The following is a 22202-nucleotide window of genomic DNA, read 5'->3' as shown; positions in this document are numbered from 1 at the left end:
ACAGAAACAATAGCAAAGACAAAAAACACTTTTGGAATCTGCTTTTAGTCAACACATAAGGAAAGGGTGCACCGGTCCTGGAAATACTGCAATACCAGGTCAATGCGTGGAGTGGACAGAGCAAGCTCTATTTCCATCTCCCTGTTCTAAAAATCCATTTAATATATGGTCCCCAGATAGGGGACGTATCAGATATTAAACTGATAAGAACAGATACTACACTTGATCTTAGCCAAAAGGCCGAGAAGCGATAACCCGAACGGGCCGCGCGTTGCCCGAGCCTGCCCGATACTGCTGTTCAGCCCTTGCAGCGATTCAGCCTACTTCTAGGCAATTCCATGGGGCCCTGCAGGCTCACACACTCACAGCTACACGGGAGGTGAATAAAGGCCGGAGAGGAAGCCAGACAGGATTTGCTTCTTTTGCTTGCACCACAATGCAGTGCTGAAAGAGGAGGAATCTACATAAAAACGCCTTCCTGGCAACGCCCAAATGCCCTGCTGCCATGCAGATAAACACTGGCAGCGGCAGCAAGTGCATGCCCACAGCCACCCCTTGTTCCTTCACACCTTGTATCAGCTGTAATCCAGTCCAGTCCAGTGCTGCCTGCTGAGCAGCACTGACCAACACTGCCTGGGCCCAGGCTTTTATCTCTGAGGCCCCATTATGATGTCAGAAAGCTGGCTCTGGAATCCTGAGGGCTCCACTATGACACGTGCAAAGTTCCGTCTGAACTTTATATAAGACGGTGAGGCTCAGTCAGTCACTCAGTGTTGCCTGAGAGGGCAACACTGCAACAGCCGGCCGCCAGGCTGTCTTTTTTTTGCACAGCTAGTTGCCTCCAGGAGGCCACAAGAGGGAGACAAGGGACTGCAAAATGGAAAATAGGCATCCACCAACTTTACAGACAACTTCTCCTTGCTCCTACAACCTCCATCCTTGCACAGTTTGTTATTCTTCTAGGTAACATAGTAACAAATCCAAATTGCTGCTCTCTTTGTAGGCAAGCAAGGCTTTGTTGCAACTGCAATTCTTACTTCTTCTTGAAATGTAGGGACGACAGTACATTCCATCACATCCATCTAGTGTACACAGGTAGGTCCATTGTGGCGGGCAGGCGAGCGGGCGGGCTGCTTTATTGGCTGTTTGCTGTTCCCCTACTCCACTCCACTATTTGACTGTTGTGCTGCATCAATCAATCAATCAATCAATCAATCAATCAATCAATCAATCAATCAATCAATCAGTGGTTGGCTCAGGTGCAGCTCTTTAACTTACCTAAAAGGGAGGGCGGAGAGAAGACAAGGAAGGTGAATGAGGTGTTCCAATGTGAAATGCCGGAAACACAGAAACACAGACGACACACAACAAGAGGTGGCAATCTATTCATTAATTGCATTTAATCAATGAGCTCATTATCACTCATGCATTGTCCAACAGGTGTTGAAATAATGGGATTAAAAGGGGAGATCCCTTCAGAAAGACAGAAACAATAGCAAAGACAAAAAACACTTTTGGAATCTGCTTTTAGTCAACACATAAGGAAAGGGTGCACCGGTCCTGGAAATACTGCAATACCAGGTCAATGCGTGGAGTGGACAGAGCAAGCTCTATTTCCATCTCCCTGTTCTAAAAATCCATTTAATATATGGTCCCCAGATAGGGGACGTATCAGATATTAAACTGATAAGAACAGATACTACACTTGATCTTAGCCAAAAGGCCGAGAAGCGATAACCCGAACGGGCCGCGCGTTGCCCGAGCCTGCCCGATACTGCTGTTCAGCCCTTGCAGCGATTCAGCCTACTTCTAGGCAATTCCATGGGGCCCTGCAGGCTCACACACTCACAGCTACACGGGAGGTGAATAAAGGCCGGAGAGGAAGCCAGACAGGATTTGCTTCTTTTGCTTGCACCACAATGCAGTGCTGAAAGAGGAGGAATCTACATAAAAACGCCTTCCTGGCAATGCCCAAATGCCCTGCTGCCATGCAGATAAACACTGGCAGCGGCAGCAAGTGCATGCCCACAGCCACCCCTTGTTCCTTCACACCTTGTATCAGCTGTAATCCAGTCCAGTCCAGTGCTGCCTGCTGAGCAGCACTGACCAACACTGCCTGGGCCCAGGCTTTTATCTCTGAGGCCCCATTATGATGTCAGAAAGCTGGCTCTGGAATCCTGAGGGCTCCACTATGACACGTGCAAAGTTCCGTCTGAACTTTATATAAGACGGTGAGGCTCAGTCAGTCACTCAGTGTTGCCTGAGAGGGCAACACTGCAACAGCCGGCCGCCAGGCTGTCTTTTTTTTGCACAGCTAGTTGCCTCCAGGAGGCCACAAGAGGGAGACAAGGGACTGCAAAATGGAAAATAGGCATCCACCAACTTTACAGACAACTTCTCCTTGCTCCTACAACCTCCATCCTTGCACAGTTTGTTATTCTTCTAGGTAACATAGTAACAAATCCAAATTGCTGCTCTCTTTGTAGGCAAGCAAGGCTTTGTTGCAACTGCAATTCTTACTTCTTCTTGAAATGTAGGGACGACAGTACATTCCATCACATCCATCTAGTGTACACAGGTAGGTCCATTGTGGCGGGCAGGCGAGCGGGCGGGCTGCTTTATTGGCTGTTTGCTGTTCCCCTACTCCACTCCACTATTTGACTGTTGTGCTGCATCAATCAATCAATCAATCAATCAATCAATCAATCAATCAATCAATCAATCAGTGGCTGGCTCAGGTGCAGCTCTTTAACTTACCTAAAAGGGAGGGCGGAGAGAAGACAAGGAAGGTGAATGAGGTGTTCCAATGTGAAATGCCGGAAACACAGAAACACAGACGACACACAACAAGAGGTGGCAATCTATTCATTAATTGCATTTAATCAATGAGCTCATTATCACTCATGCATTGTCCAACAGGTGTTGAAATAATGGGATTAAAAGGGGAGATCCCTTCAGAAAGACAGAAACAATAGCAAAGACAAAAAACACTTTTGGAATCTGCTTTTAGTCAACACATAAGGAAAGGGTGCACCGGTCCTGGAAATACTGCAATACCAGGTCAATGCGTGGAGTGGACAGAGCAAGCTCTATTTCCATCTCCCTGTTCTAAAAATCCATTTAATATATGGTCCCCAGATAGGGGACGTATCAGATATTAAACTGATAAGAACAGATACTACACTTGATCTTAGCCAAAAGGCCGAGAAGCGATAACCCGAACGGGCCGCGCGTTGCCCGAGCCTGCCCGATACTGCTGTTCAGCCCTTGCAGCGATTCAGCCTACTTCTAGGCAATTCCATGGGGCCCTGCAGGCTCACACACTCACAGCTACACGGGAGGTGAATAAAGGCCGGAGAGGAAGCCAGACAGGATTTGCTTCTTTTGCTTGCACCACAATGCAGTGCTGAAAGAGGAGGAATCTACATAAAAACGCCTTCCTGGCAACGCCCAAATGCCCTGCTGCCATGCAGATAAACACTGGCAGCGGCAGCAAGTGCATGCCCACAGCCACCCCTTGTTCCTTCACACCTTGTATCAGCTGTAATCCAGTCCAGTCCAGTGCTGCCTGCTGAGCAGCACTGACCAACACTGCCTGGGCCCAGGCTTTTATCTCTGAGGCCCCATTATGATGTCAGAAAGCTGGCTCTGGAATCCTGAGGGCTCCACTATGACACGTGCAAAGTTCCGTCTGAACTTTATATAAGACGGTGAGGCTCAGTCAGTCACTCAGTGTTGCCTGAGAGGGCAACACTGCAACAGCCGGCCGCCAGGCTGTCTTTTTTTTGCACAGCTAGTTGCCTCCAGGAGGCCACAAGAGGGAGACAAGGGACTGCAAAATGGAAAATAGGCATCCACCAACTTTACAGACAACTTCTCCTTGCTCCTACAACCTCCATCCTTGCACAGTTTGTTATTCTTCTAGGTAACATAGTAACAAATCCAAATTGCTGCTCTCTTTGTAGGCAAGCAAGGCTTTGTTGCAACTGCAATTCTTACTTCTTCTTGAAATGTAGGGACGACAGTACATTCCATCACATCCATCTAGTGTACACAGGTAGGTCCATTGTGGCGGGCAGGCGAGCGGGCGGGCTGCTTTATTGGCTGTTTGCTGTTCCCCTACTCCACTCCACTATTTGACTGTTGTGCTGCATCAATCAATCAATCAATCAATCAATCAATCAATCAATCAATCAATCAATCAATCAATCAATCAGTGGCTGGCTCAGGTGCAGCTCTTTAACTTACCTAAAAGGGAGGGCGGAGAGAAGACAAGGAAGGTGAATGAGGTGTTCCAATGTGAAATGCCGGAAACACAGAAACACAGACGACACACAACAAGAGGTGGCAATCTATTCATTAATTGCATTTAATCAATGAGCTCATTATCACTCATGCATTGTCCAACAGGTGTTGAAATAATGGGATTAAAAGGGGAGATCCCTTCAGAAAGACAGAAACAATAGCAAAGACAAAAAACACTTTTGGAATCTGCTTTTAGTCAACACATAAGGAAAGGGTGCACCGGTCCTGGAAATACTGCAATACCAGGTCAATGCGTGGAGTGGACAGAGCAAGCTCTATTTCCATCTCCCTGTTCTAAAAATCCATTTAATATATGGTCCCCAGATAGGGGACGTATCAGATATTAAACTGATAAGAACAGATACTACACTTGATCTTAGCCAAAAGGCCGAGAAGCGATAACCCGAACGGGCCGCGCGTTGCCCGAGCCTGCCCGATACTGCTGTTCAGCCCTTGCAGCGATTCAGCCTACTTCTAGGCAATTCCATGGGGCCCTGCAGGCTCACACACTCACAGCTACACGGGAGGTGAATAAAGGCCGGAGAGGAAGCCAGACAGGATTTGCTTCTTTTGCTTGCACCACAATGCAGTGCTGAAAGAGGAGGAATCTACATAAAAACGCCTTCCTGGCAACGCCCAAATGCCCTGCTGCCATGCAGATAAACACTGGCAGCGGCAGCAAGTGCATGCCCACAGCCACCCCTTGTTCCTTCACACCTTGTATCAGCTGTAATCCAGTCCAGTCCAGTGCTGCCTGCTGAGCAGCACTGACCAACACTGCCTGGGCCCAGGCTTTTATCTCTGAGGCCCCATTATGATGTCAGAAAGCTGGCTCTGGAATCCTGAGGGCTCCACTATGACACGTGCAAAGTTCCGTCTGAACTTTATATAAGACGGTGAGGCTCAGTCAGTCACTCAGTGTTGCCTGAGAGGGCAACACTGCAACAGCCGGCCGCCAGGCTGTCTTTTTTTTGCACAGCTAGTTGCCTCCAGGAGGCCACAAGAGGGAGACAAGGGACTGCAAAATGGAAAATAGGCATCCACCAACTTTACAGACAACTTCTCCTTGCTCCTACAACCTCCATCCTTGCACAGTTTGTTATTCTTCTAGGTAACATAGTAACAAATCCAAATTGCTGCTCTCTTTGTAGGCAAGCAAGGCTTTGTTGCAACTGCAATTCTTACTTCTTCTTGAAATGTAGGGACGACAGTACATTCCATCACATCCATCTAGTGTACACAGGTAGGTCCATTGTGGCGGGCAGGCGAGCGGGCGGGCTGCTTTATTGGCTGTTTGCTGTTCCCCTACTCCACTCCACTATTTGACTGTTGTGCTGCATCAATCAATCAATCAATCAATCAATCAATCAATCAATCAATCAATCAATCAATCAATCAGTGGCTGGCTCAGGTGCAGCTCTTTAACTTACCTAAAAGGGAGGGCGGAGAGAAGACAAGGAAGGTGAATGAGGTGTTCCAATGTGAAATGCCGGAAACACAGAAACACAGACGACACACAACAAGAGGTGGCAATCTATTCATTAATTGCATTTAATCAATGAGCTCATTATCACTCATGCATTGTCCAACAGGTGTTGAAATAATGGGATTAAAAGGGGAGATCCCTTCAGAAAGACAGAAACAATAGCAAAGACAAAAAAACACTTTTGGAATCTGCTTTTAGTCAACACATAAGGAAAGGGTGCACCGCTCCTGGAAATACTGCAATACCAGGTCAATGCGTGGAGTGGACAGAGCAAGCTCTATTTCCATCTCCCTGTTCTAAAAATCCATTTAATATATGGTCCCCAGATAGGGGACGTATCAGATATTAAACTGATAAGAACAGATACTACACTTGATCTTAGCCAAAAGGCCGAGAAGCGATAACCCGAACGGGCCGCGCGTTGCCCGAGCCTGCCCGATACTGCTGTTCAGCCCTTGCAGCGATTCAGCCTACTTCTAGGCAATTCCATGGGGCCCTGCAGGCTCACACACTCACAGCTACACGGGAGGTGAATAAAGGCCGGAGAGGAAGCCAGACAGGATTTGCTTCTTTTGCTTGCACCACAATGCAGTGCTGAAAGAGGAGGAATCTACATAAAAACGCCTTCCTGGCAACGCCCAAATGCCCTGCTGCCATGCAGATAAACACTGGCAGCGGCAGCAAGTGCATGCCCACAGCCACCCCTTGTTCCTTCACACCTTGTATCAGCTGTAATCCAGTCCAGTCCAGTGCTGCCTGCTGAGCAGCACTGACCAACACTGCCTGGGCCCAGGCTTTTATCTCTGAGGCCCCATTATGATGTCAGAAAGCTGGCTCTGGAATCCTGAGGGCTCCACTATGACACGTGCAAAGTTCCGTCTGAACTTTATATAAGACGGTGAGGCTCAGTCAGTCACTCAGTGTTGCCTGAGAGGGCAACACTGCAACAGCCGGCCGCCAGGCTGTCTTTTTTTTGCACAGCTAGTTGCCTCCAGGAGGCCACAAGAGGGAGACAAGGGACTGCAAAATGGAAAATAGGCATCCACCAACTTTACAGACAACTTCTCCTTGCTCCTACAACCTCCATCCTTGCACAGTTTGTTATTCTTCTAGGTAACATAGTAACAAATCCAAATTGCTGCTCTCTTTGTAGGCAAGCAAGGCTTTGTTGCAACTGCAATTCTTACTTCTTCTTGAAATGTAGGGACGACAGTACATTCCATCACATCCATCTAGTGTACACAGGTAGGTCCATTGTGGCGGGCAGGCGAGCGGGCGGGCTGCTTTATTGGCTGTTTGCTGTTCCCCTACTCCACTCCACTATTTGACTGTTGTGCTGCATCAATCAATCAATCAATCAATCAATCAATCAATCAATCAATCAATCAATCAATCAATCAATCAATCAATCAATCAATCAGTGGCTGGCTCAGGTGCAGCTCTTTAACTTACCTAAAAGGGAGGGCGGAGAGAAGACAAGGAAGGTGAATGAGGTGTTCCAATGTGAAATGCCGGAAACACAGAAACACAGACGACACACAACAAGAGGTGGCAATCTATTCATTAATTGCATTTAATCAATGAGCTCATTATCACTCATGCATTGTCCAACAGGTGTTGAAATAATGGGATTAAAAGGGGAGATCCCTTCAGAAAGACAGAAACAATAGCAAAGACAAAAAACACTTTTGGAATCTGCTTTTAGTCAACACATAAGGAAAGGGTGCACCGGTCCTGGAAATACTGCAATACCAGGTCAATGCGTGGAGTGGACAGAGCAAGCTCTATTTCCATCTCCCTGTTCTAAAAATCCATTTAATATATGGTCCCCAGATAGGGGAAGTATCAGATATTAAACTGATAAGAACAGATACTACACTTGATCTTAGCCAAAAGGCCGAGAAGCGATAACCCGAACGGGCCGCGCGTTGCCCGAGCCTGCCCGATACTGCTGTTCAGCCCTTGCAGCGATTCAGCCTACTTCTAGGCAATTCCATGGGGCCCTGCAGGCTCACACACTCACAGCTACACGGGAGGTGAATAAAGGCCGGAGAGGAAGCCAGACAGGATTTGCTTCTTTTGCTTGCACCACAATGCAGTGCTGAAAGAGGAGGAATCTACATAAAAACGCCTTCCTGGCAACGCCCAAATGCCCTGCTGCCATGCAGATAAACACTGGCAGCGGCAGCAAGTGCATGCCCACAGCCACCCCTTGTTCCTTCACACCTTGTATCAGCTGTAATCCAGTCCAGTCCAGTGCTGCCTGCTGAGCAGCACTGACCAACACTGCCTGGGCCCAGGCTTTTATCTCTGAGGCCCCATTATGATGTCAGAAAGCTGGCTCTGGAATCCTGAGGGCTCCACTATGACACGTGCAAAGTTCCGTCTGAACTTTATATAAGACGGTGAGGCTCAGTCAGTCACTCAGTGTTGCCTGAGAGGGCAACACTGCAACAGCCGGCCGCCAGGCTGTCTTTTTTTTGCACAGCTAGTTGCCTCCAGGAGGCCACAAGAGGGAGACAAGGGACTGCAAAATGGAAAATAGGCATCCACCAACTTTACAGACAACTTCTCCTTGCTCCTACAACCTCCATCCTTGCACAGTTTGTTATTCTTCTAGGTAACATAGTAACAAATCCAAATTGCTGCTCTCTTTGTAGGCAAGCAAGGCTTTGTTGCAACTGCAATTCTTACTTCTTCTTGAAATGTAGGGACGACAGTACATTCCATCACATCCATCTAGTGTACACAGGTAGGTCCATTGTGGCGGGCAGGCGAGCGGGCGGGCTGCTTTATTGGCTGTTTGCTGTTCCCCTACTCCACTCCACTATTTGACTGTTGTGCTGCATCAATCAATCAATCAATCAATCAATCAATCAATCAATCAGTGGCTGGCTCAGGTGCAGCTCTTTAACTTACCTAAAAGGGAGGGCGGAGAGAAGACAAGGAAGGTGAATGAGGTGTTCCAATGTGAAATGCCGGAAACACAGAAACACAGACGACACACAACAAGAGGTGGCAATCTATTCATTAATTGCATTTAATCAATGAGCTCATTATCACTCATGCATTGTCCAACAGGTGTTGAAATAATGGGATTAAAAGGGGAGATCCCTTCAGAAAGACAGAAACAATAGCAAAGACAAAAAAACACTTTTGGAATCTGCTTTTAGTCAACACATAAGGAAAGGGTGCACCGGTCCTGGAAATACTGCAATACCAGGTCAATGCGTGGAGTGGACAGAGCAAGCTCTATTTCCATCTCCCTGTTCTAAAAATCCATTTAATATATGGTCCCCAGATAGGGGACGTATCAGATATTAAACTGATAAGAACAGATACTACACTTGATCTTAGCCAAAAGGCCGAGAAGCGATAACCCGAACGGGCCGCGCGTTGCCCGAGCCTGCCCGATACTGCTGTTCAGCCCTTGCAGCGATTCAGCCTACTTCTAGGCAATTCCATGGGGCCCTGCAGGCTCACACACTCACAGCTACACGGGAGGTGAATAAAGGCCGGAGAGGAAGCCAGACAGGATTTGCTTCTTTTGCTTGCACCACAATGCAGTGCTGAAAGAGGAGGAATCTACATAAAAACGCCTTCCTGGCAACGCCCAAATGCCCTGCTGCCATGCAGATAAACACTGGCAGCGGCAGCAAGTGCATGCCCACAGCCACCCCTTGTTCCTTCACACCTTGTATCAGCTGTAATCCAGTCCAGTCCAGTGCTGCCTGCTGAGCAGCACTGACCAACACTGCCTGGGCCCAGGCTTTTATCTCTGAGGCCCCATTATGATGTCAGAAAGCTGGCTCTGGAATCCTGAGGGCTCCACTATGACACGTGCAAAGTTCCGTCTGAACTTTATATAAGACGGTGAGGCTCAGTCAGTCACTCAGTGTTGCCTGAGAGGGCAACACTGCAACAGCCGGCCGCCAGGCTGTCTTTTTTTTGCACAGCTAGTTGCCTCCAGGAGGCCACAAGAGGGAGACAAGGGACTGCAAAATGGAAAATAGGCATCCACCAACTTTACAGACAACTTCTCCTTGCTCCTACAACCTCCATCCTTGCACAGTTTGTTATTCTTCTAGGTAACATAGTAACAAATCCAAATTGCTGCTCTCTTTGTAGGCAAGCAAGGCTTTGTTGCAACTGCAATTCTTACTTCTTCTTGAAATGTAGGGACGACAGTACATTCCATCACATCCATCTAGTGTACACAGGTAGGTCCATTGTGTTGGGCAGGCGAGCGGGCGGGCTGCTTTATTGGCTGTTTGCTGTTCCCCTACTCCACTCCACTATTTGACTGTTGTGCTGCATCAATCAATCAATCAATCAATCAATCAATCAATCAATCAATCAATCAATCAGTGGCTGGCTCAGGTGCAGCTCTTTAACTTACCTAAAAGGGAGGGCGGAGAGAAGACAAGGAAGGTGAATGAGGTGTTCCAATGTGAAATGCCGGAAACACAGAAACACAGACGACACACAACAAGAGGTGGCAATCTATTCATTAATTGCATTTAATCAATGAGCTCATTATCACTCATGCATTGTCCAACAGGTGTTGAAATAATGGGATTAAAAGGGGAGATCCCTTCAGAAAGACAGAAACAATAGCAAAGACAAAAAAACACTTTTGGAATCTGCTTTTAGTCAACACATAAGGAAAGGGTGCACCGCTCCTGGAAATACTGCAATACCAGGTCAATGCGTGGAGTGGACAGAGCAAGCTCTATTTCCATCTCCCTGTTCTAAAAATCCATTTAATATATGGTCCCCAGATAGGGGACGTATCAGATATTAAACTGATAAGAACAGATACTACACTTGATCTTAGCCAAAAGGCCGAGAAGCGATAACCCGAACGGGCCGCGCGTTGCCCGAGCCTGCCCGATACTGCTGTTCAGCCCTTGCAGCGATTCAGCCTACTTCTAGGCAATTCCATGGGGCCCTGCAGGCTCACACACTCACAGCTACACGGGAGGTGAATAAAGGCCGGAGAGGAAGCCAGACAGGATTTGCTTCTTTTGCTTGCACCACAATGCAGTGCTGAAAGAGGAGGAATCTACATAAAAACGCCTTCCTGGCAACGCCCAAATGCCCTGCTGCCATGCAGATAAACACTGGCAGCGGCAGCAAGTGCATGCCCACAGCCACCCCTTGTTCCTTCACACCTTGTATCAGCTGTAATCCAGTCCAGTCCAGTGCTGCCTGCTGAGCAGCACTGACCAACACTGCCTGGGCCCAGGCTTTTATCTCTGAGGCCCCATTATGATGTCAGAAAGCTGGCTCTGGAATCCTGAGGGCTCCACTATGACACGTGCAAAGTTCCGTCTGAACTTTATATAAGACGGTGAGGCTCAGTCAGTCACTCAGTGTTGCCTGAGAGGGCAACACTGCAACAGCCGGCCGCCAGGCTGTCTTTTTTTTGCACAGCTAGTTGCCTCCAGGAGGCCACAAGAGGGAGACAAGGGACTGCAAAATGGAAAATAGGCATCCACCAACTTTACAGACAACTTCTCCTTGCTCCTACAACCTCCATCCTTGCACAGTTTGTTATTCTTCTAGGTAACATAGTAACAAATCCAAATTGCTGCTCTCTTTGTAGGCAAGCAAGGCTTTGTTGCAACTGCAATTCTTACTTCTTCTTGAAATGTAGGGACGACAGTACATTCCATCACATCCATCTAGTGTACACAGGTAGGTCCATTGTGGCGGGCAGGCGAGCGGGCGGGCTGCTTTATTGGCTGTTTGCTGTTCCCCTACTCCACTCCACTATTTGACTGTTGTGCTGCATCAATCAATCAATCAATCAATCAATCAATCAATCAATCAATCAATCAATCAATCAGTGGCTGGCTCAGGTGCAGCTCTTTAACTTACCTAAAAGGGAGGGCGGAGAGAAGACAAGGAAGGTGAATGAGGTGTTCCAATGTGAAATGCCGGAAACACAGAAACACAGACGACACACAACAAGAGGTGGCAATCTATTCATTAATTGCATTTAATCAATGAGCTCATTATCACTCATGCATTGTCCAACAGGTGTTGAAATAATGGGATTAAAAGGGGAGATCCCTTCAGAAAGACAGAAACAATAGCAAAGACAAAAAACACTTTTGGAATCTGCTTTTAGTCAACACATAAGGAAAGGGTGCACCGGTCCTGGAAATACTGCAATACCAGGTCAATGCGTGGAGTGGACAGAGCAAGCTCTATTTCCATCTCCCTGTTCTAAAAATCCATTTAATATATGGTCCCCAGATAGGGGACGTATCAGATATTAAACTGATAAGAACAGATACTACACTTGATCTTAGCCAAAAGGCCGAGAAGCGATAACCCGAACGGGCCGCGCGTTGCCCGAGCCTGCCCGATACTGCTGTTCAGCCCTTGCAGCGATTCAGCCTACTTCTAGGCAATTCCATGGGGCCCTGCAGGCTCACACACTCACAGCTACACGGGAGGTGAATAAAGGCCGGAGAGGAAGCCAGACAGGATTTGCTTCTTTTGCTTGCACCACAATGCAGTGCTGAAAGAGGAGGAATCTACATAAAAACGCCTTCCTGGCAACGCCCAAATGCCCTGCTGCCATGCAGATAAACACTGGCAGCGGCAGCAAGTGCATGCCCACAGCCACCCCTTGTTCCTTCACACCTTGTATCAGCTGTAATCCAGTCCAGTCCAGTGCTGCCTGCTGAGCAGCACTGACCAACACTGCCTGGGCCCAGGCTTTTATCTCTGAGGCCCCATTATGATGTCAGAAAGCTGGCTCTGGAATCCTGAGGGCTCCACTATGACACGTGCAAAGTTCCGTCTGAACTTTATATAAGACGGTGAGGCTCAGTCAGTCACTCAGTGTTGCCTGAGAGGGCAACACTGCAACAGCCGGCCGCCAGGCTGTCTTTTTTTTGCACAGCTAGTTGCCTCCAGGAGGCCACAAGAGGGAGACAAGGGACTGCAAAATGGAAAATAGGCATCCACCAACTTTACAGACAACTTCTCCTTGCTCCTACAACCTCCATCCTTGCACAGTTTGTTATTCTTCTAGGTAACATAGTAACAAATCCAAATTGCTGCTCTCTTTGTAGGCAAGCAAGGCTTTGTTGCAACTGCAATTCTTACTTCTTCTTGAAATGTAGGGACGACAGTACATTCCATCACATCCATCTAGTGTACACAGGTAGGTCCATTGTGGCGGGCAGGCGAGCGGGCGGGCTGCTTTATTGGCTGTTTGCTGTTCCCCTACTCCACTCCACTATTTGACTGTTGTGCTGCATCAATCAATCAATCAATCAATCAATCAATCAATCAATCAATCAATCAATCAATCAGTGGCTGGCTCAGGTGCAGCTCTTTAACTTACCTAAAAGGGAGGGCGGAGAGAAGACAAGGAAGGTGAATGAGGTGTTCCAATGTGAAATGCCGGAAACACAGAAACACAGACGACACACAACAAGAGGTGGCAATCTATTCATTAATTGCATTTAATCAATGAGCTCATTATCACTCATGCATTGTCCAACAGGTGTTGAAATAATGGGATTAAAAGGGGAGATCCCTTCAGAAAGACAGAAACAATAGCAAAGACAAAAAACACTTTTGGAATCTGCTTTTAGTCAACACATAAGGAAAGGGTGCACCGGTCCTGGAAATACTGCAATACCAGGTCAATGCGTGGAGTGGACAGAGCAAGCTCTATTTCCATCTCCCTGTTCTAAAAATCCATTTAATATATGGTCCCCAGATAGGGGACGTATCAGATATTAAACTGATAAGAACAGATACTACACTTGATCTTAGCCAAAAGGCCGAGAAGCGATAACCCGAACGGGCCGCGCGTTGCCCGAGCCTGCCCGATACTGCTGTTCAGCCCTTGCAGCGATTCAGCCTACTTCTAGGCAATTCCATGGGGCCCTGCAGGCTCACACACTCACAGCTACACGGGAGGTGAATAAAGGCCGGAGAGGAAGCCAGACAGGATTTGCTTCTTTTGCTTGCACCACAATGCAGTGCTGAAAGAGGAGGAATCTACATAAAAACGCCTTCCTGGCAACGCCCAAATGCCCTGCTGCCATGCAGATAAACACTGGCAGCGGCAGCAAGTGCATGCCCACAGCCACCCCTTGTTCCTTCACACCTTGTATCAGCTGTAATCCAGTCCAGTCCAGTGCTGCCTGCTGAGCAGCACTGACCAACACTGCCTGGGCCCAGGCTTTTATCTCTGAGGCCCCATTATGATGTCAGAAAGCTGGCTCTGGAATCCTGAGGGCTCCACTATGACACGTGCAAAGTTCCGTCTGAACTTTATATAAGACGGTGAGGCTCAGTCAGTCACTCAGTGTTGCCTGAGAGGGCAACACTGCAACAGCCGGCCGCCAGGCTGTCTTTTTTTTGCACAGCTAGTTGCCTCCAGGAGGCCACAAGAGGGAGACAAGGGACTGCAAAATGGAAAATAGGCATCCACCAACTTTACAGACAACTTCTCCTTGCTCCTACAACCTCCATCCTTGCACAGTTTGTTATTCTTCTAGGTAACATAGTAACAAATCCAAATTGCTGCTCTCTTTGTAGGCAAGCAAGGCTTTGTTGCAACTGCAATTCTTACTTCTTCTTGAAATGTAGGGACGACAGTACATTCCATCACATCCATCTAGTGTACACAGGTAGGTCCATTGTGGCGGGCAGGCGAGCGGGCGGGCTGCTTTATTGGCTGTTTGCTGTTCCCCTACTCCACTCCACTATTTGACTGTTGTGCTGCATCAATCAATCAATCAATCAATCAATCAATCAATCAATCAGTGGCTGGCTCAGGTGCAGCTCTTTAACTTACCTAAAAGGGAGGGCGGAGAGAAGACAAGGAAGGTGAATGAGGTGTTCCAATGTGAAATGCCGGAAACACAGAAACACAGACGACACACAACAAGAGGTGGCAATCTATTCATTAATTGCATTTAATCAATGAGCTCATTATCACTCATGCATTGTCCAACAGGTGTTGAAATAATGGGATTAAAAGGGGAGATCCCTTCAGAAAGACAGAAACAATAGCAAAGACAAAAAACACTTTTGGAATCTGCTTTTAGTCAACACATAAGGAAAGGGTGCACCGGTCCTGGAAATACTGCAATACCAGGTCAATGCGTGGAGTGGACAGAGCAAGCTCTATTTCCATCTCCCTGTTCTAAAAATCCATTTAATATATGGTCCCCAGATAGGGGACGTATCAGATATTAAACTGGATAAGAACAGATACTACACTTGATCTTAGCCAAAAGGCCGAGAAGCGATAACCCGAACGGGCCGCGCGTTGCCCGAGCCTGCCCGATACTGCTGTTCAGCCCTTGCAGCGATTCAGCCTACTTCTAGGCAATTCCATGGGGCCCTGCAGGCTCACACACTCACAGCTACACGGGAGGTGAATAAAGGCCGGAGAGGAAGCCAGACAGGATTTGCTTCTTTTGCTTGCACCACAATGCAGTGCTGAAAGAGGAGGAATCTACATAAAAACGCCTTCCTGGCAACGCCCAAATGCCCTGCTGCCATGCAGATAAACACTGGCAGCGGCAGCAAGTGCATGCCCACAGCCACCCCTTGTTCCTTCACACCTTGTATCAGCTGTAATACAGTCCAGTCCAGTGCTGCCTGCTGAGCAGCACTGACCAACACTGCCTGGGCCCAGGCTTTTATCTCTGAGGCCCCATTATGATGTCAGAAAGCTGGCTCTGGAATCCTGAGGGCTCCACTATGACACGTGCAAAGTTCCGTCTGAACTTTATATAAGACGGTGAGGCTCAGTCAGTCACTCAGTGTTGCCTGAGAGGGCAACACTGCAACAGCCGGCCGCCAGGCTGTCTTTTTTTTGCACAGCTAGTTGCCTCCAGGAGGCCACAAGAGGGAGACAAGGGACTGCAAAATGGAAAATAGGCATCCACCAACTTTACAGACAACTTCTCCTTGCTCCTACAACCTCCATCCTTGCACAGTTTGTTATTCTTCTAGGTAACATAGTAACAAATCCAAATTGCTGCTCTCTTTGTAGGCAAGCAAGGCTTTGTTGCAACTGCAATTCTTACTTCTTCTTGAAATGTAGGGACGACAGTACATTCCATCACATCCATCTAGTGTACACAGGTAGGTCCATTGTGGCGGGCAGGCGAGCGGGCGGGCTGCTTTATTGGCTGTTTGCTGTTCCCCTACTCCACTCCACTATTTGACTGTTGTGCTGCATCAATCAATCAATCAATCAATCAATCAATCAATCAATCAATCAATCAATCAATCAGTGGCTGGCTCAGGTGCAGCTCTTTAACTTACCTAAAAGGGAGGGCGGAGAGAAGACAAGGAAGGTGAATGAGGTGTTCCAATGTGAAATGCCGGAAACACAGAAACACAGACGACACACAACAAGAGGTGGCAATCTATTCATTAATTGCATTTAATCAATGAGCTCATTATCACTCATGCATTGTCCAACAGGTGTTGAAATAATGGGATTAAAAGGGGAGATCCCTTCAGAAAGACAGAAACAATAGCAAAGACAAAAAACACTTTTGGAATCTGCTTTTAGTCAACACATAAGGAAAGGGTGCACCGGTCCTGGAAATACTGCAATACCAGGTCAATGCGTGGAGTGGACAGAGCAAGCTCTATTTCCATCTCCCTGTTCTAAAAATCCATTTAATATATGGTCCCCAGATAGGGGACGTATCAGATATTAAACTGATAAGAACAGATACTACACTTGATCTTAGCCAAAAGGCCGAGAAGCGATAACCCGAACGGGCCGCGCGTTGCCCGAGCCTGCCCGATACTGCTGTTCAGCCCTTGCAGCGATTCAGCCTACTTCTAGGCAATTCCATGGGGCCCTGCAGGCTCACACACTCACAGCTACACGGGAGGTGAATAAAGGCCGGAGAGGAAGCCAGACAGGATTTGCTTCTTTTGCTTGCACCACAATGCAGTGCTGAAAGAGGAGGAATCTACATAAAAACGCCTTCCTGGCAACGCCCAAATGCCCTGCTGCCATGCAGATAAACACTGGCAGCGGCAGCAAGTGCATGCCCACAGCCACCCCTTGTTCCTTCACACCTTGTATCAGCTGTAATCCAGTCCAGTCCAGTGCTGCCTGCTGAGCAGCACTGACCAACACTGCCTGGGCCCAGGCTTTTATCTCTGAGGCCCCATTATGATGTCAGAAAGCTGGCTCTGGAATCCTGAGGGCTCCACTATGACACGTGCAAAGTTCCGTCTGAACTTTATATAAGACGGTGAGGCTCAGTCAGTCACTCAGTGTTGCCTGAGAGGGCAACACTGCAACAGCCGGCCGCCAGGCTGTCTTTTTTTTGCACAGCTAGTTGCCTCCAGGAGGCCACAAGAGGGAGACAAGGGACTGCAAAATGGATAATAGGCATCCACCAACTTTACAGACAACTTCTCCTTGCTCCTACAACCTCCATCCTTGCACAGTTTGTTATTCTTCTAGGTAACATAGTAACAAATCCAAATTGCTGCTCTCTTTGTAGGCAAGCAAGGCTTTGTTGCAACTGCAATTCTTACTTCTTCTTGAAATGTAGGGACGACAGTACATTCCATCACATCCATCTAGTGTACACAGGTAGGTCCATTGTGGCGGGCAGGCGAGCGGGCGGGCTGCTTTATTGGCTGTTTGCTGTTCCCCTACTCCACTCCACTATTTGACTGTTGTGCTGCATCAATCAATCAATCAATCAATCAATCAATCAATCAATCAATCAGTGGCTGGCTCAGGTGCAGCTCTTTAACTTACCTAAAAGGGAGGGCGGAGAGAAGACAAGGAAGGTGAATGAGGTGTTCCAATGTGAAATGCCGGAAACACAGAAACACAGACGACACACAACAAGAGGTGGCAATCTATTCATTAATTGCATTTAATCAATGAGCTCATTATCACTCATGCATTGTCCAACAGGTGTTGAAATAATGGGATTAAAAGGGGAGATCCCTTCAGAAAGACAGAAACAATAGCAAAGACAAAAAACACTTTTGGAATCTGCTTTTAGTCAACACATAAGGAAAGGGTGCACCGGTCCTGGAAATACTGCAATACCAGGTCAATGCGTGGAGTGGACAGAGCAAGCTCTATTTCCATCTCCCTGTTCTAAAAATCCATTTAATATATGGTCCCCAGATAGGGGACGTATCAGATATTAAACTGATAAGAACAGATACTACACTTGATCTTAGCCAAAAGGCCGAGAAGCGATAACCCGAACGGGCCGCGCGTTGCCCGAGCCTGCCCGATACTGCTGTTCAGCCCTTGCAGCGATTCAGCCTACTTCTAGGCAATTCCATGGGGCCCTGCAGGCTCACACACTCACAGCTACACGGGAGGTGAATAAAGGCCGGAGAGGAAGCCAGACAGGATTTGCTTCTTTTGCTTGCACCACAATGCAGTGCTGAAAGAGGAGGAATCTACATAAAAACGCCTTCCTGGCAACGCCCAAATGCCCTGCTGCCATGCAGATAAACACTGGCAGCGGCAGCAAGTGCATGCCCACAGCCACCCCTTGTTCCTTCACACCTTGTATCAGCTGTAATCCAGTCCAGTCCAGTGCTGCCTGCTGAGCAGCACTGACCAACACTGCCTGGGCCCAGGCTTTTATCTCTGAGGCCCCATTATGATGTCAGAAAGCTGGCTCTGGAATCCTGAGGGCTCCACTATGACACGTGCAAAGTTCCGTCTGAACTTTATATAAGACGGTGAGGCTCAGTCAGTCACTCAGTGTTGCCTGAGAGGGCAACACTGCAACAGCCGGCCGCCAGGCTGTCTTTTTTTTGCACAGCTAGTTGCCTCCAGGAGGCCACAAGAGGGAGACAAGGGACTGCAAAATGGAAAATAGGCATCCACCAACTTTACAGACAACTTCTCCTTGCTCCTACAACCTCCATCCTTGCACAGTTTGTTATTCTTCTAGGTAACATAGTAACAAATCCAAATTGCTGCTCTCTTTGTAGGCAAGCAAGGCTTTGTTGCAACTGCAATTCTTACTTCTTCTTGAAATGTAGGGACGACAGTACATTCCATCACATCCATCTAGTGTACACAGGTAGGTCCATTGTGGCGGGCAGGCGAGCGGGCGGGCTGCTTTATTGGCTGTTTGCTGTTCCCCTACTCCACTCCACTATTTGACTGTTGTGCTGCATCAATCAATCAATCAATCAATCAATCAATCAATCAATCAATCAGTGGCTGGCTCAGGTGCAGCTCTTTAACTTACCTAAAAGGGAGGGCGGAGAGAAGACAAGGAAGGTGAATGAGGTGTTCCAATGTGAAATGCCGGAAACACAGAAACACAGACGACACACAACAAGAGGTGGCAATCTATTCATTAATTGCATTTAATCAATGAGCTCATTATCACTCATGCATTGTCCAACAGGTGTTGAAATAATGGGATTAAAAGGGGAGATCCCTTCAGAAAGACAGAAACAATAGCAAAGACAAAAAACACTTTTGGAATCTGCTTTTAGTCAACACATAAGGAAAGGGTGCACCGGTCCTGGAAATACTGCAATACCAGGTCAATGCGTGGAGTGGACAGAGCAAGCTCTGTTTCCATCTCCCTGTTCTAAAAATCCATTTAATATATGGTCCCCAGATAGGGGACGTATCAGATATTAAACTGATAAGAACAGATACTACACTTGATCTTAGCCAAAAGGCCGAGAAGCGATAACCCGAACGGGCCGCGCGTTGCCCGAGCCTGCCCGATACTGCTGTTCAGCCCTTGCAGCGATTCAGCCTACTTCTAGGCAATTCCATGGGGCCCTGCAGGCTCACACACTCACAGCTACACGGGAGGTGAATAAAGGCCGGAGAGGAAGCCAGACAGGATTTGCTTCTTTTGCTTGCACCACAATGCAGTGCTGAAAGAGGAGGAATCTACATAAAAACGCCTTCCTGGCAACGCCCAAATGCCCTGCTGCCATGCAGATAAACACTGGCAGCGGCAGCAAGTGCATGCCCACAGCCACCCCTTGTTCCTTCACACCTTGTATCAGCTGTAATCCAGTCCAGTCCAGTGCTGCCTGCTGAGCAGCACTGACCAACACTGCCTGGGCCCAGGCTTTTATCTCTGAGGCCCCATTATGATGTCAGAAAGCTGGCTCTGGAATCCTGAGGGCTCCACTATGACACGTGCAAAGTTCCGTCTGAACTTTATATAAGACGGTGAGGCTCAGTCAGTCACTCAGTGTTGCCTGAGAGGGCAACACTGCAACAGCCGGCCGCCAGGCTGTCTTTTTTTTGCACAGCTAGTTGCCTCCAGGAGGCCACAAGAGGGAGACAAGGGACTGCAAAATGGAAAATAGGCATCCACCAACTTTACAGACAACTTCTCCTTGCTCCTACAACCTCCATCCTTGCACAGTTTGTTATTCTTCTAGGTAACATAGTAACAAATCCAAATTGCTGCTCTCTTTGTAGGCAAGCAAGGCTTTGTTGCAACTGCAATTCTTACTTCTTCTTGAAATGTAGGGACGACAGTACATTCCATCACATCCATCTAGTGTACACAGGTAGGTCCATTGTGGCGGGCAGGCGAGCGGGCGGGCTGCTTTATTGGCTGTTTGCTGTTCCCCTACTCCACTCCACTATTTGACTGTTGTGCTGCATCAATCAATCAATCAATCAATCAATCAATCAATCAATCAATCAATCAATCAATCAATCAGTGGCTGGCTCAGGTGCAGCTCTTTAACTTACCTAAAAGGGAGGGCGGAGAGAAGACAAGGAAGGTGAATGAGGTGTTCCAATGTGAAATGCCGGAAACACAGAAACACAGACGACACACAACAAGAGGTGGCAATCTATTCATTAATTGCATTTAATCAATGAGCTCATTATCACTCATGCATTGTCCAACAGGTGTTGAAATAATGGGATTAAAAGGGGAGATCCCTTCAGAAAGACAGAAACAATAGCAAAGACAAAAAACACTTTTGGAATCTGCTTTTAGTCAACACATAAGGAAAGGGTGCACCGGTCCTGGAAATACTGCAATACCAGGTCAATGCGTGGAGTGGACAGAGCAAGCTCTATTTCCATCTCCCTGTTCTAAAAATCCATTTAATATATGGTCCCCAGATAGGGGACGTATCAGATATTAAACTGATAAGAACAGATACTACACTTGATCTTAGCCAAAAGGCCGAGAAGCGATAACCCGAACGGGCCGCGCGTTGCCCGAGCCTGCCCGATACTGCTGTTCAGCCCTTGCAGCGATTCAGCCTACTTCTAGGCAATTCCATGGGGCCCTGCAGGCTCACACACTCACAGCTACACGGGAGGTGAATAAAGGCCGGAGAGGAAGCCAGACAGGATTTGCTTCTTTTGCTTGCACCACAATGCAGTGCTGAAAGAGGAGGAATCTACATAAAAACGCCTTCCTGGCAACGCCCAAATGCCCTGCTGCCATGCAGATAAACACTGGCAGCGGCAGCAAGTGCATGCCCACAGCCACCCCTTGTTCCTTCACACCTTGTATCAGCTGTAATCCAGTCCAGTCCAGTGCTGCCTGCTGAGCAGCACTGACCAACACTGCCTGGGCCCAGGCTTTTATCTCTGAGGCCCCATTATGATGTCAGAAAGCTGGCTCTGGAATCCTGAGGGCTCCACTATGACACGTGCAAAGTTCCGTCTGAACTTTATATAAGACGGTGAGGCTCAGTCAGTCACTCAGTGTTGCCTGAGAGGGCAACACTGCAACAGCCGGCCGCCAGGCTGTCTTTTTTTTGCACAGCTAGTTGCCTCCAGGAGGCCACAAGAGGGAGACAAGGGACTGCAAAATGGAAAATAGGCATCCACCAACTTTACAGACAACTTCTCCTTGCTCCTACAACCTCCATCCTTGCACAGTTTGTTATTCTTCTAGGTAACATAGTAACAAATCCAAATTGCTGCTCTCTTTGTAGGCAAGCAAGGCTTTGTTGCAACTGCAATTCTTACTTCTTCTTGAAATGTAGGGACGACAGTACATTCCATCACATCCATCTAGTGTACACAGGTAGGTCCATTGTGGCGGGCAGGCGAGCGGGCGGGCTGCTTTATTGGCTGTTTGCTGTTCCCCTACTCCACTCCACTATTTGACTGTTGTGCTGCATCAATCAATCAATCAATCAATCAATCAATCAATCAATCAATCAATCAATCAATCAATCAATCAGTGGCTGGCTCAGGTGCAGCTCTTTAACTTACCTAAAAGGGAGGGCGGAGAGAAGACAAGGAAGGTGAATGAGGTGTTCCAATGTGAAATGCCGGAAACACAGAAACACAGACGACACACAACAAGAGGTGGCAATCTATTCATTAATTGCATTTAATCAATGAGCTCATTATCACTCATGCATTGTCCAACAGGTGTTGAAATAA

At 47.7% G+C, this 22202-nt stretch overlaps 15 non-coding genes across 15 annotated transcripts; all 15 read right to left on the bottom strand.

Annotated features, from left to right (window-relative positions):
• Positions 1 to 61: 61 nt before the first annotated feature.
• Positions 62 to 252, bottom strand: LOC142693153 (U2 spliceosomal RNA). Its single transcript, XR_012861523.1, has one exon. It is a non-coding gene; the product is annotated as a U2 spliceosomal RNA (small nuclear RNA).
• Positions 253 to 1544: 1292 nt separating this feature from the next.
• Positions 1545 to 1735, bottom strand: LOC142693152 (U2 spliceosomal RNA). Its single transcript, XR_012861522.1, has one exon. It is a non-coding gene; the product is annotated as a U2 spliceosomal RNA (small nuclear RNA).
• A 1288-nt stretch (positions 1736 to 3023) lies between these two features.
• LOC142693151 (U2 spliceosomal RNA) lies at positions 3024 to 3214 on the bottom strand. The gene has a single exon (XR_012861521.1). It is a non-coding gene; the product is annotated as a U2 spliceosomal RNA (small nuclear RNA).
• Positions 3215 to 4514: 1300 nt separating this feature from the next.
• LOC142693150 (U2 spliceosomal RNA) lies at positions 4515 to 4705 on the bottom strand. Its single transcript, XR_012861520.1, has one exon. It is a non-coding gene; the product is annotated as a U2 spliceosomal RNA (small nuclear RNA).
• A 1297-nt stretch (positions 4706 to 6002) lies between these two features.
• Positions 6003 to 6193, bottom strand: LOC142693433 (U2 spliceosomal RNA). The gene has a single exon (XR_012861775.1). It is a non-coding gene; the product is annotated as a U2 spliceosomal RNA (small nuclear RNA).
• A 1316-nt stretch (positions 6194 to 7509) lies between these two features.
• On the bottom strand, positions 7510 to 7700 carry LOC142693394 (U2 spliceosomal RNA). Its single transcript, XR_012861741.1, has one exon. It is a non-coding gene; the product is annotated as a U2 spliceosomal RNA (small nuclear RNA).
• A 1277-nt stretch (positions 7701 to 8977) lies between these two features.
• On the bottom strand, positions 8978 to 9168 carry LOC142693149 (U2 spliceosomal RNA). Its single transcript, XR_012861519.1, has one exon. It is a non-coding gene; the product is annotated as a U2 spliceosomal RNA (small nuclear RNA).
• A 1289-nt stretch (positions 9169 to 10457) lies between these two features.
• Positions 10458 to 10648, bottom strand: LOC142693336 (U2 spliceosomal RNA). Its single transcript, XR_012861689.1, has one exon. It is a non-coding gene; the product is annotated as a U2 spliceosomal RNA (small nuclear RNA).
• Positions 10649 to 11940: 1292 nt separating this feature from the next.
• LOC142693148 (U2 spliceosomal RNA) lies at positions 11941 to 12131 on the bottom strand. The gene has a single exon (XR_012861518.1). It is a non-coding gene; the product is annotated as a U2 spliceosomal RNA (small nuclear RNA).
• Positions 12132 to 13423: 1292 nt separating this feature from the next.
• LOC142693145 (U2 spliceosomal RNA) lies at positions 13424 to 13614 on the bottom strand. The gene has a single exon (XR_012861516.1). It is a non-coding gene; the product is annotated as a U2 spliceosomal RNA (small nuclear RNA).
• Positions 13615 to 14890: 1276 nt separating this feature from the next.
• On the bottom strand, positions 14891 to 15082 carry LOC142693419 (U2 spliceosomal RNA). The gene has a single exon (XR_012861764.1). It is a non-coding gene; the product is annotated as a U2 spliceosomal RNA (small nuclear RNA).
• A 1292-nt stretch (positions 15083 to 16374) lies between these two features.
• LOC142693144 (U2 spliceosomal RNA) lies at positions 16375 to 16565 on the bottom strand. Its single transcript, XR_012861515.1, has one exon. It is a non-coding gene; the product is annotated as a U2 spliceosomal RNA (small nuclear RNA).
• Positions 16566 to 17845: 1280 nt separating this feature from the next.
• Positions 17846 to 18036, bottom strand: LOC142693143 (U2 spliceosomal RNA). Its single transcript, XR_012861514.1, has one exon. It is a non-coding gene; the product is annotated as a U2 spliceosomal RNA (small nuclear RNA).
• Positions 18037 to 19316: 1280 nt separating this feature from the next.
• Positions 19317 to 19507, bottom strand: LOC142693383 (U2 spliceosomal RNA). Its single transcript, XR_012861731.1, has one exon. It is a non-coding gene; the product is annotated as a U2 spliceosomal RNA (small nuclear RNA).
• A 1296-nt stretch (positions 19508 to 20803) lies between these two features.
• Positions 20804 to 20994, bottom strand: LOC142693142 (U2 spliceosomal RNA). Its single transcript, XR_012861513.1, has one exon. It is a non-coding gene; the product is annotated as a U2 spliceosomal RNA (small nuclear RNA).
• Positions 20995 to 22202: the final 1208 nt, after the last annotated feature.

This window comes from Rhinoderma darwinii (assembly GCF_050947455.1).
Source record: "Rhinoderma darwinii isolate aRhiDar2 chromosome 5 unlocalized genomic scaffold, aRhiDar2.hap1 SUPER_5_unloc_42, whole genome shotgun sequence".
NCBI classification, from domain to species: Eukaryota; Metazoa; Chordata; class Amphibia; order Anura; family Rhinodermatidae; genus Rhinoderma; species Rhinoderma darwinii.
The sequence above is the reverse complement of the archived record's forward strand: the minus strand, read 5'-3'. Positions and strand labels throughout refer to the sequence as shown.